Genomic DNA, 12920 nt, shown 5'->3' with positions numbered 1-12920 from the left:
AATTTTTTATTTGTTTTTATATTACTAAATTACAATGAAAATAATATATTCATTCTTTCCTTCTTATACAACAACACAACCAAATTTAGAACTAAATGAACATTCTACATCAACCCTCAAAATAGAAATATAACTGATCTAGTTTTGAAACTCATAGACCAATCTAGCTTATTCTTTTGTCACTTTAACTACCAAACACTTATTCTTTATGTCAAACTTTATCCCCCAACGACTTATTCTTCTGTCATACTTGTTTTCATTGATTATTTGGACAGAAAATTACTGAGGAATAAATACAGTGAAGAAACTGTATTTTATCCCCAATTATATTTGATCCTGACACAGCATAAGAGAAAAGATGCCCTTAATGTGCCTCAAATTGTGCCTCAAATTATAGTTTAGTTTTGCAATAGCAATGCCCTTAATGTGCCTCAAATTGTGGGCACTTGAGCGCTCTCAGCATAAAATGGCGGAGGTATAAGAGAACGGAGGGTCTAAATGCAGAGGTTTAGTGGATACGGAGACATTTATGGTTTGCTGTCGAATAGATTCTAAATTTCATTGTGTATTTTACAGAGAGCATTTTTATTTTGTTTTCTGTTGGATGTTCTTTTTATTGACATGTGCAAAATAAATCAATCGCCAGAATTGTCTACCATAAGCATTGCATTTGTTCTTGCAGGGGATAATTTGAAAAGAAAAAGCGTTTGGATTCCAGATTTGAAGGTTTCTGACAGGAAATTTGTGCAAATTTAGGCAATCTTTAAAATAATGCACAAGAACTTCTTGGAAAGTAAAATATCTTGAATTCATAAGTACCGTACCTGAAAGAGACTATGTTTTGGCCACAGAATTGGGGAAATCCAGATTTGATGTTGTAATTTTATATACAGGAAATATACTGATGATCACACATTCTCATGCAATCCAACTAGTGGCTATTGATTTTTGTTAACTTTTTTTTGCATAACTCACACACAGGTCAAGAAGTTCAGCCATTACAATGACCATTGTTCTCTCTGTTTAATCATTGTATGGCTATTGTCTATTAACTTTTGCATGACTGTCATTTTAAATTGAATTAAACTAAAGAATTGCAGTTGTATAAGGCAACATGTTTACAGATTATTGGTACAAAGAGGAAGTTCCAAAGAGAGTTAAGTATAAATAATAGATATGAATAAGTTTAAGATTGTAACAAAATCAATTGTTCTTCATATTAAATAGCAGCAAAAACAAAAGTGCTGATTTTGTAGACAAACAATTCACAGCCATTAACAACGCATTAATAGTGCCAAACAAATTATAATGTCAAAAAGACAGGGCCTGTAAGAATTAAGGCGTATCTGAATACTGGTAACAAAAGAAGCAACAATGAAAACCGTAGAATTTAATAGAACTTTGTTGCACAATAATAATACTCTTAATGTGCTTCAAATTGTTCACAGTCATGCGTTCTCATCACAAAATAGTGGAAGGATAAAATAGCAGAGAGTTCAAATGCAGACGCGTCGACCGGAGGGTTAGTGGATATAGACATTTATGGTTTACAGCTGAAAAGATTCCTGATTTTATTCTGTATTTTACAAAAAGCGATTTCGTTTTGTTCTCTGTTGCATTTTCTTTTGATCGACATGTGCAAAATAAATTGATCACCAGAATTGTCTACCATGACCAGTGCATTTGTCGTGCAGCGCATAATATGAAAACGAATAAGCGCTTGGATTCCAGATTTAAATATTTTGACAAGAAATTAGTGCATATTTAGGCAATCTTAAAAATAATGCATAAAAAAATTTCGGAAAGTAAAATATCTTGAATTCATAACCGTACTCGAAAGAGACTTTGATTTGGCCACAAAATTGGGGAAATCTAGATCTGATGCTGTAATTTTATATACAGGAAATATACTGATGATCACAGATTCTAATGCAATCCAACAGGTGGTTATTGATTTTTGTAACTTTTGCAGAATTCACACACAGTTGAACAGGTTCAGTCGTTACAACGACCATTGTTTTCTTGATTCAATCATTGTATGACTATTGTTTTGTATCTTTTTCATGACGGTCTTTTTAAATTGAATTAAACTAAAGCATTGCAGTTATTCAGTTGTATAAGGCAACATGTTTACAGATTATTGGTACAGATTTGAAGTTTCAAAAGAGAATTAACAAAAAAAAATTGAACAAACCTGAAAAGTTTAAGATTGTAATAAAATCAATTGTTTTTATATTAATCAGTAGCAAAACAAGTGTGTTGATTCTGTAGGTAGCTTTAACCAGTCATTAAGTCTTTCCGTGGGCTGGGGGAGACTAGACCTAGTGGTCTGGTGCTTTACCACTGAAGCTCTTGCTAATCAAGTTAGGTCTCCAACCCAAACAATCCAAAGTTCAAACTATAATATCAAACGTTTAATAACTGCAACAAAATCTATTTGTTGAATGGAATTAATGACATGAATGATCAATAATGAGATGTCCAATTTTGAAAGTAATAGTTTGTGTCCAAGGGGTTGAGCTTAGTTGGTTAAAGCATTGAGTTCTCAATGTGGAGACCCTCCTAAGTAACTCATTTAATTCAGTGATCAAATATATAATTTTATACTCCATAGATCAATGACTTTTACTCAAAAACTACACAGTTGAATTCTGATAACAATATCATAATAATTTTATGTTTTGTTTGTACCAAAATAAATAAACAATTATAAATCAAAATTTACTTTTAACCAAAAAAAACCAAATAATATTCAAATATTAAAAAATTTAAATATTATTTATATTAAAAAAATCTACTCTGTCAAATGGCAGAATTATTAAAATGACAGATAGCTAATAAAAATCCTTTAACAATCTATCCACCCTATCTGTATAGAAAGATCATTTTGTTTACTGATCATAACTTGTACCTAAATTTTCAAACTAGTAACGTGTTTTAGAGGCTCTTTATTACCCCTGAAATGCTCCAAAATTGACCATATGAACAAATAAGTTAGAACAGAGAATCTTTTATCAGTAATAATTGTTGAACAACTATTTCTTCTTTTGAAAGTGGGCAGCATGAGTGTGATATTTGCTTAATTTCTCGCATCTTTGTCATATTATGGCAATAATAGAGCGTGGACTAAAAAACATGTGCAGGACATTTTAGAGATACAAACATAAATTATTAAAAAATGTATTCTGACAGAAAGGGTTGTTTGTAGTTAATAATTGGAACATGGGATACACCTCAACGAAAAGGGACAACCTACCAACCTCCAGGTACTTTCTACGTCAATATTTATTTAAAAAATATTATCACTTGGAATGATTTCTCCCTTTGATGAGGTAATTTTGTCACTGATCATGTCAAGTTGTCCACATTGCCATATGATTCAAATGAAATTATTGTTAGAAGAATATTCATGATTGTGCTAATTAGACTAGTTTAACAAGCAGTCAAGATGTAATTAGATTTCTATACTTGTGAGAAAGCCAAATGGACATGATAAATAAACAAGGTGGAATTACACACTAGGAGATAAAGAATTACTATGAAATGTTCATAGTTTACAGTTTTGTATTGGAGATTTTTGAAAAGTTGAATATTGAAGATAAAAGAATTACTATGAAATGTTCATAGTTCATAGTTTTGTATAGGAGATTTTTGAAAAGTTGAATATTGAATTATGAAATATCAATCTATCAGATTGATTAAAAAATTATTTAGTTTAATTTTTTATATATATAATTTTAGTTTAGAGGAGTTTATTTTGCTACGAGATATTTCAAGCTTTTTATTCAAAAGAAAATCAATTAAAAAATGTTTTTTCTCAACTTTTAAGCTTTATTGTTAGGCAGTTATTTAAAAAGACATGGAAATTGATCACTTCTTGATCTAGGATGATATGAAGAGAAACTTATCAATAAATTTAACATTTATATTAGTATTTAATATGGTCCTTCTAAAGGTTATCATTATTAGTCCTAATTCTTTTAGATGTTTGGTATTGTTATGCTTCGTCATGCTTAATCAACAATCAATTTCTATTTTTTCCCCTTCTAAAATAGGATGAATGTATATCATTCTTATATATGCAAAATGTGATAGGGGGATTGATAAGTTATAGAGCTTGGGAGTAAGAGGTCCCTTGGTTCAAAGAATCACAAGATATTTGAGTCTTAAAAATTAGAAAGTGGTTATTAGTTAAGGCTTTTAAAATTTGGAAAGTAGTTTTGATTTTAAAAAGCCATTATATTTGTTTCCTACAAAATCTCGTCAACATTGTACCATATTTAGATTCAAGGCACCACACTTAATGTCATATGAATCAACTAAGATATAGAGTGAAGCTTAGAAAGTCCTCACAATGCATTATTTTGTCTTTAGAGCTTCTTCTATAAAACTTTAAGTTGTAAGGTGACCAAGGCACCACACTTTATGTCATATGAATCAACTAAGAATAAAGCGAGGCTTAGAAAATCCTCATACTGCATTATTTTGTCTTTGGAGCTTCTTCTAGAAAACTTTAAGTTGTAAGGTGGCGCATCTTACATAATTTTATTATCGCATCTACAAAGTAAAATTTATAAATGGTTTTTTGTTCAAAAGCATATAATAGTTTGGAATGAAAATTATTTTTTTATGAAAAATGTTTAACTAATGTTGTCTCCTTTAAAGACCACTTAGTGTGCTAGGTTTTTGTGTTTTTGCATACAATTTCATTCCCTTTGATGAAGACCTCAATGATGTTCACCAGATGAATCAACTATTATGGATTATTTTCTAAATAGATTAGAGATTATCATGGCTAATATTTAAGGTCAAGTTTTAACAAAATCCAATTTTACCCACAAAAGACTTATTTGTGCTATATATCACGACAAATTTATTTTGAGACACCTTGGATTTTTAACAAACTATGAAAACTCAACTAAGAACTTCATATTGATGTTTAAAAATATATGGAAGAACTCTGCTTAATATGTGATACGGAACATCATGGAATAAAACCTTCAATCCCAAAATCAACCATGGGAATCTACCAAAACACTCCTTTAGGGTGCTCATTGACCCATACAACTTTCAACTTGATAGGTTTGAGGCATTTAACAAGATTAATTTCCATACAAAACAACTTGTTCCTCAATTAACCAACTCAAAATATGAGAGTATTCATGTCACAAATAAACAATCATCTACCAATCCACAACTATTGGATCTCTGTCACAACCAAGACTTAGTAACATCTTCCATAAAAATAGCATCAACCAATTCCATGCTATAACAATAATACCGTGTTCAAGCACTTTAGGATCAACTTTGTTTGACAATCAACTTCCAACTTTGTTTGCCACTGTTAAGGACAATAATTTGACAGTACAGAACTCTGTCAGTCATAGATTAACACCAAATATTATAAGGCCAATCCCTTCGGTGATAAGGCAAACAACTTATCTATGAACATCATATCTAATGTTCACAAATATCCAATGGTGCAATAAAATATTATGCTCTCCTTACTGAGACTATTTTTGACTTTCACAAAACAAGAAGGAAGACTAACTTGCAATCCGTCTAGGGCATCAAATATCTCACCCAATATTGAACCAATAATTTTGAAACTGATTTCATTAGAAAGAGCATCCAAAATACAAATAAATCCCAAAGTTATAATAATTTTGGACGGTGCAATCAAAAGTTATTAAGGAAACTTTCCACAAACCCCAATTTGGAGGGTTTTATGACAGTTTTTTAGAAAATCATTCATTCTTATTCTATAGCTCACGGCTAGGGCTCAAATCTAGTTCAAAACAAAGTAGATTAATTTTGCTACATATTCCAATCAAGTTTGCATTCATTCAATTCAAATAACTATTAAAAATGTATGTGTGAACATCATTAATATGACTATCACAAAAAGAACAGTTAAGAACATTGATCAAAACAACAAACTTATTCATTAAACCTTCATCCAACTCAATTCTAAATAGAGTTTATAACCATATATTGCCTTCCTATTCATCCAGCAAATATTACATGGAATATTTACCTTCAAAATTGATATACAATCTCTGTAATTGTCACAACCCTACAGAATTAGGTGAGAGTCAGAGGCTTATTTGATTTAGCCTTACAAAACTTTCCTCCAACCTTGCCACTCTCATTGGATTCAACCAAAACATGATTTATATATAATTCCATCAGTTTTGTAACTGATCTAACCTCCCTTAAACCAAATTACACAATTTGACAACTTTTTAGTGTATTTTGCTTGACAACATTTAATGACACTTTGACAACTTTGACATACGAACCCCAAACTTACCAATACATTGAATGGACACTCTCAACATTCCAATATGGACTTATTTAAAAAATTTACATTGATTTTACCCGACAAGCACTGGAAAGGTTTACACAGGCAAAAAGAGCTACATTTGGTCAAATGATTGAGTCTGGGAGGAAGGAGATCAATGAAAAGTTAAAGTTGATAGATAATTCTTTAAGGCAATGTACTAATATTTATAGAGCATGTTGTGATACAGGTTTACTTACAGCTAAGACAGATAAAAAGATTAAAGATATTCAAGAGAAGATTTTAGGTATAGTTAATTCTTTGGATGGTTCGCATTCATTAACTACAGCTATAGATGGTCAAATTTTTGTTTTGGAAGCCCAAGTTTTAGCTCTTGAGAGGGACAAAGATAAAATCATAAGGAGAGCTTGAGGTCTTAGAGGAATGGTGAGTCCCCGGTTAGATTCATTAAGTGTACATAAGAAGGAGTGTATAGATATGGTTGGTAGGCCCACACTGGTAGAGCTAAATGAGAAAGAGTCATTTGCCCATATGCCAAATGGACTTGTATCTATTTCTGACACTTTCAAATCTAGTTGGGATACCTATCTAGAGATTTTGGAGAAGGCCTATCCTAAAATTTTCAAATATATTCAGCTTCGATAAGGTGTTTTGGGACACTCATTATACAATATTTCATTATTTGTCCCGGTTTTTTATATTTTTTGGAGTTTTTGATGCATTGATGTCAAAGGGGAAGTATAGGTGAAAAATATTCAGAAGATATGGAGTATTTTGTTCATATGGATATTCAGATCAAGGGGAGTGGGCTCAAGATGAAAGCAGTAGATAGAAACCATAATCATTTTTCACATGAGTGTTGTCCTCAATGCCAAAGGGGAAGATTGTTGGAAATTGACACTCAATTGGTTGGTTTCAATATGTTGTCATTAATGGCAAAATGGAAATATATTTCGGCTTCATATTTTGGTTTAGTAGTGTACCAACAGACACTTCACTAACACCAACAGGTTGGAAGGAATTCTCAGGTTACCGGCATTGCAGGTCGACATGGTTTATATTTAGGTTATCGGTATTGGAGGCCGACATCATGAGGGACATATGGCATCAGCAATTTTTTTTGGTATTAGTGTATTTATGTTATTGAGCGGACATGTATGTCATATTGTAATTATCCTTGTAAGCCAACATAAGGCATGATGAATTGTAAAGGGGTATATAGGTCAGTTAGTTAGATCATTTTGAGGTAATGGAATAGATGAAAGGATATGTAGGATGTAAGGTTATGGATGGATAGGAGGATATGCTAATGTTTTATAATGCAAAGTTTATGTAAGGGGTATTTCAGTAAGGGTTTAGGGTTTCAGATCGGAACAGACCGAGCTTAACTGGAACTGTATTCAGGCATAGAAGATGCTATATTTGCAGTTCAATCATTTCTATGGATTGTAGTCTGGATTTGTATGTATTCAGTGAGGCTCCTTTTGTGATTGAGCAGTGTGCTCTAGGCTGTAAGTCTTCCTACAAGTGCAGGCCCCTATATTTTGTAATATCTCTTCATATGGCCAATGGATTGATATTGTGGGTCACAAATCCCACCATGGATTTTCCTCTTTGAGTTTTTCTATGTATAATTCTATGTGTTATGGTATTCATTTGTGTTATTGGCTTATTGGTTGCTTTACTTCTTTCAATTCTATATGTACTGGTATACTGATTGGTGAATTTATGTTTTAATAAGGTTAAAGTTGATAATTCCAGTAGAACACAGATGACCAATTCACCCCCCCCCCCCATCTGTGTTCTTGGATTCCAACACTTGCTTCTCACATTCCATAAACCCTAACTCTAAAAATACAATTATTTTACTAGATTTCAGTTTTGGACTACAAGAGTCTACCTTTTAAATCCAAAGGTTTTCATAAATATGACCATATAATAAAAGATTTTTCTTTAATTCGACATCTTGATTACGTTGTTGAAACCAAAAGATGTTAGAAAGGATGGGTGAAAAAAATTAGCATCCATAATAAACTATTTTCACATAACTACAAGAGGGAAAAATTTTAAAATAGTATTTATAATCCAAAATTGAGAAGAATATATAAACATACCATCAAGATGACACAAGCTATGTCTTCTCACACACTCAATGTATTATCTCATGAATAAGATTATAATACACTTCCAAAGTCTATGTATGTAAGGCTTTTAAATCATCAAGCTCCCTAATTGCACTACATGTTGAAAAGTATATGAGAATCATATAACCACACATCCCAATCCATCATTCCTTGCAACTTATAAGAGATGCTTAATCAACCTTAGCCAAAAAGCCAAAATTTATGGCATTCAACGTCAATAACTACCTGCCTGCTTTTTTATATATAAATCATCTTGCACAACACCTCCAAGTGGTATTACATAATCCATATGCCTCTAAACCATGAGTTTAAAAAGCCATGTCCCCATAACTATTTTTTTGATACTAAGTTTTTCTAATATTAAATATTTTCCCAACATATAATCCACATAAATATTTATCCCGGTGCTACATACAACATAAAAAAGGCCCCAATAATTTCAAACAAATGTGATGCATTCATCCCTATACTCCTTAGGTGCACCACCAATAAGTATGAGTTTTACATTATAATCATTATGAAATGTTTATAACACACCTTCCCAAACATTCTCCACTTGTTGTATACACTTCATTATGGGTCAAAAGTAAACTCAAATGTCAAGGGAACAATCATTATAGTTGTGTACCATGAAGACATCCAAGTGCTCATGTTCTCAATCAAGATACAATCTATAACAATAACCTAGGTGATTGCCATATCAAACAATAACTCTATCATCCTCCATCATGTCAATGCATAAAAGATAAGATTCAATCCAAATAAATGTCAAACTTAATGTCATATAGAAGCATGAACACTACCTTGACTCAATATCCACACATAAACACTCAATTCAAATTGATAACAAATAGGCTTGAGTATCTACCAAGAATCAATCACCATAGCTAGAATAGAAACCATAGTTAGTCACTCACATATCCACCTATCCATACCTCCAAGCCAACTTATACTACCCATCATAATAGGTAAAATTCATGCCATCAACATATCAAACCTAATGCCATCAATTGTGCTGGTTTTTTGGCAGAATGTCTTTTCTTGTTTATTAATGCTATTATCTTTTAAGGATATTTTGTAAAGGGTTTCAGGATCCCTTCAAAACCTATTTTCCCGTAATCAAAAACATATCAAACCTAGAGCCTATGTATGTAAACAATACTAGATAAATAATTCCTCAAGGATAACAACACATGATTTAATTATGTTTAAAAAACCTCAAGATCCTTAATATCAAAATGTAATGAAAACTTCCAACAAAATACATGTATAAAACCTAAAGCTTCTACATGGTAATACCGGATTTTACATTAATCAATATATACAAATATCCACCAATATAACTTGCATAGATGGTGTAGCTAATATCACCAATATCATGAAACTCCAAGGAACATCCACAACAATATGGAAACTTACACACTAGACCACTACAAACTAACTCTCACCACTAGTCTCCATAGCTCTTCTATGTTCACCATGTTCAATAAACAAAAGAGATTAAATATCCTCATGTTGGCACTAAAAAATAATGAAGTATAATAACAATACATGACTTTAAACATAGTGATAATATTGGCTCTACATAAACCTCAACTCAAATGTTACGTGAACATGAGAAACCATGAAGAAACACAAGAGCATCGAGAGAGAACATGTAACTCAAAACCACCTTGCATGTACTTCTACCAAAACTCTAAGTGGCCAAGTTATGAAAACTAACATCTCCTACATAAAATGCCAAATATGATAGCCTTATCATCATCCAATTAATTAAATCAAAGATCAAACATGTAATGTGAATCAATAAATTAACCAAGATTTAATCCTCTCAAACCAAACATCCATTACCAAAACTAGAGAATGAGCCATAAAACCATCCTCTTATAGTCCTTACAATTATGTTCATATTAATAAAATCATGTGCATACAAAGACAAAAAAAGAAACCATGTGAATACTTAATCCTAACATAGCCCTATATAAATAACATCCATAGCTCAATATTCATTCCCACAAGAAAATAAAGTGCAAACTAAAATATATTTAAATACAATGTGTGAAATACCTATCATATGATTCATCACTAAGAAAGCCAATAGTGGGGAATACTTTTTCTCCTCTAGGGTTCACCATACCATAATGACTCCCTCCAAGGACAATCTTCTCACCAGGTCGATGTTTAACTCACATTTAACCTAGTTATATAAGCTCTTTACTATTTTTTCTTAGAACTCATCAAAGAGTAAGCATCTCAACACATGATCTCCAAGATCAAGAGATCTCTAGCCTCACCCAATTTTTAAAGAGGTGTACAAATTATCATCTCATTCCAACCAAACTCCAATGTGACACTTTAATAAAAATAAAATCACAAGAAAAATTATCACATCACTCATCCATAAGGCTATCATAAACCTATCACTTACCTTACATATCATGCCAAAAATATAATGTGCAACCAAGAGCTTATTTTGGCACAATAGCATCCATCTTTTAAACGAAGGATCATATGCTAAATTGACAAATAATAGTAAACAACTTGATTAAAGACTTCAAGATCCATCTATAGTACACAAATGGTAGCATATTTGAACCATATGAAGATAATCATTCTTTTCAATTGAACTAAATTTCTAAAGAATTCTCATTGCATACAAGAAACAAGATCCAAGATCTCCTCCATGACAATATTGGAACCACTATAAAATATTATCCATCACTATGTGATGAATCCACATCAATGCTAAAGCTCTCATGGAAATTTTATATTAAGCTACATATGACATCATGCCAACAATTTCACCACAATGATCACCACCCAATCTACCTATATAATACTTCCATCGAGTCTCATATGTCCCGCACCATATTAAACAATTGTGGACCCCATAACATAATTATTTCAAGTAGCACCATTCTCTTAGCCTCATAATGACAACCAAACCTATGAACTAGGTAATAAAACCAAGATAAAAAAATACAAATACACACCTTAAAATATATATGGGTATAAACTTGACCCACAGCCAATTTATCCATATATCTTGTAAATATAGACAATAGAAAAAACTACACTTGTATATATTGCAATATAATATATAATTTCAACATCACATTGGTAACCATTTCAAACAAATATAATCAAATATAATTATATAATTATCCCACAAGTCAAATACTAAATCAACTCTAGAATGTATTTTTCACGAACTCATAAAGTACTATAGTTAAATCAATCAACAAATAGCTCAAATAAAAATATAAATAGTCAAATCATATAACATCTCCAAAATTGGTCCATTGTAAAATGCTCACAAAATGGACTACATCACTTATAAGAAGTCTAAAATTGAATATCGTGGGAAAGGATATGGCCTATAAAAAATGAGAGAGAAAATATCTTCAAACTTGTATTTTCCATCTAAAATTGAAATTAGTTTGTTCTAAAAACATTATATAATATCCCTCTAAGCGTTAGCATATTATTTAAGAGGGGTCATTTATCCTTAAAACAAGGCTAAACAATTTAAGATAAAAAATTATATGAGACCCATAAGCCTCTAGAGGTATGCATTTCCATTCCTAGAGCCCATCTAAAGAGAGATTAATAAAGTTAAATCTTGATGGCATGCGATAAAAAAATGATTCTAGGATATCGGTGTTAATAAATACTCATAAACCACAAAGAATAAGATTTATCTTTTGTCATCTTATTCATTGGCATTAATTCTAAAATTGAGAAAGTATCAGATTTAATTTTAGGATCAAGCCTCGCACCAAGCTTAATATTACAAAACTTGATTATCAAAAGTGACCCTTGAATAAATATTAAGGGTTTAGAAAAAGGAAAAACTACTAATTGATACCTTTAAAATATTATTTTAGAAGCAAGAGACTTCCTTGGGAAATTTATATATTTAAAAAAAAAAAAAATATATATATATATATATATATATATAGAGAGAGAGAGAGAGAGAGAGAGAGAGAGAGAGAGAGAGACCTCACATCATCGTGTGGCTTGTTGGGAAAATGGTGTCTCAGCCTTACACTTACATGAGTAAGTTTTCATTTGAGTATGAAATGGTGTGAAATTCTCCTCGAAGCTTCTGGTTGGCTAGATGAGCATGCCAGTAAATTTTCGTTGCAAGATCATAGCTAGTTTTGACATTATTAAAGTTTTCATTTTCAGAGGGTGTGATGAAAGGTTTAAAATTAATTTTGAGAACTTTAGAGGTTGTGAAATGCCCTGAAATATGGGTGTAAACAATGTAACATTTATGAGGTGATAGAGCACTGTGCGACCTTTTCAACACTTCAAACGGTTCGTCAATTGGACACACAATTAACAAGTTATGGCCTCTGGTAGTTTGGACTCCTAAAATAGGAAATATAAAATGCATCGAACACATAAATGAGTTGTAAAATTGAGGAACACATGTTGATGTGTATTTTGACACGTCATAGGGTATC

At 31.6% G+C, this 12920-nt stretch overlaps 1 long non-coding RNA gene across 1 annotated transcript; it reads left to right on the top strand.

The window, feature by feature from the left end:
- Window positions 1-218: 218 nt before the first annotated feature.
- Window positions 219-955, top strand: LOC131874744 (uncharacterized). The gene is made up of 2 exons (XR_009372125.1): window positions 219-532; window positions 683-955. It is a non-coding gene; the product is annotated as an uncharacterized LOC131874744 (long non-coding RNA).
- Window positions 956-12920: the final 11965 nt, after the last annotated feature.

The sequence above is a fragment of the Cryptomeria japonica genome, chromosome 4 (assembly GCF_030272615.1).
Source record: "Cryptomeria japonica chromosome 4, Sugi_1.0, whole genome shotgun sequence".
Taxonomy (NCBI): Eukaryota; Viridiplantae; Streptophyta; class Pinopsida; order Cupressales; family Cupressaceae; genus Cryptomeria; species Cryptomeria japonica.
The sequence above is the reverse complement of the archived record's forward strand: the minus strand, read 5'-3'. Positions and strand labels throughout refer to the sequence as shown.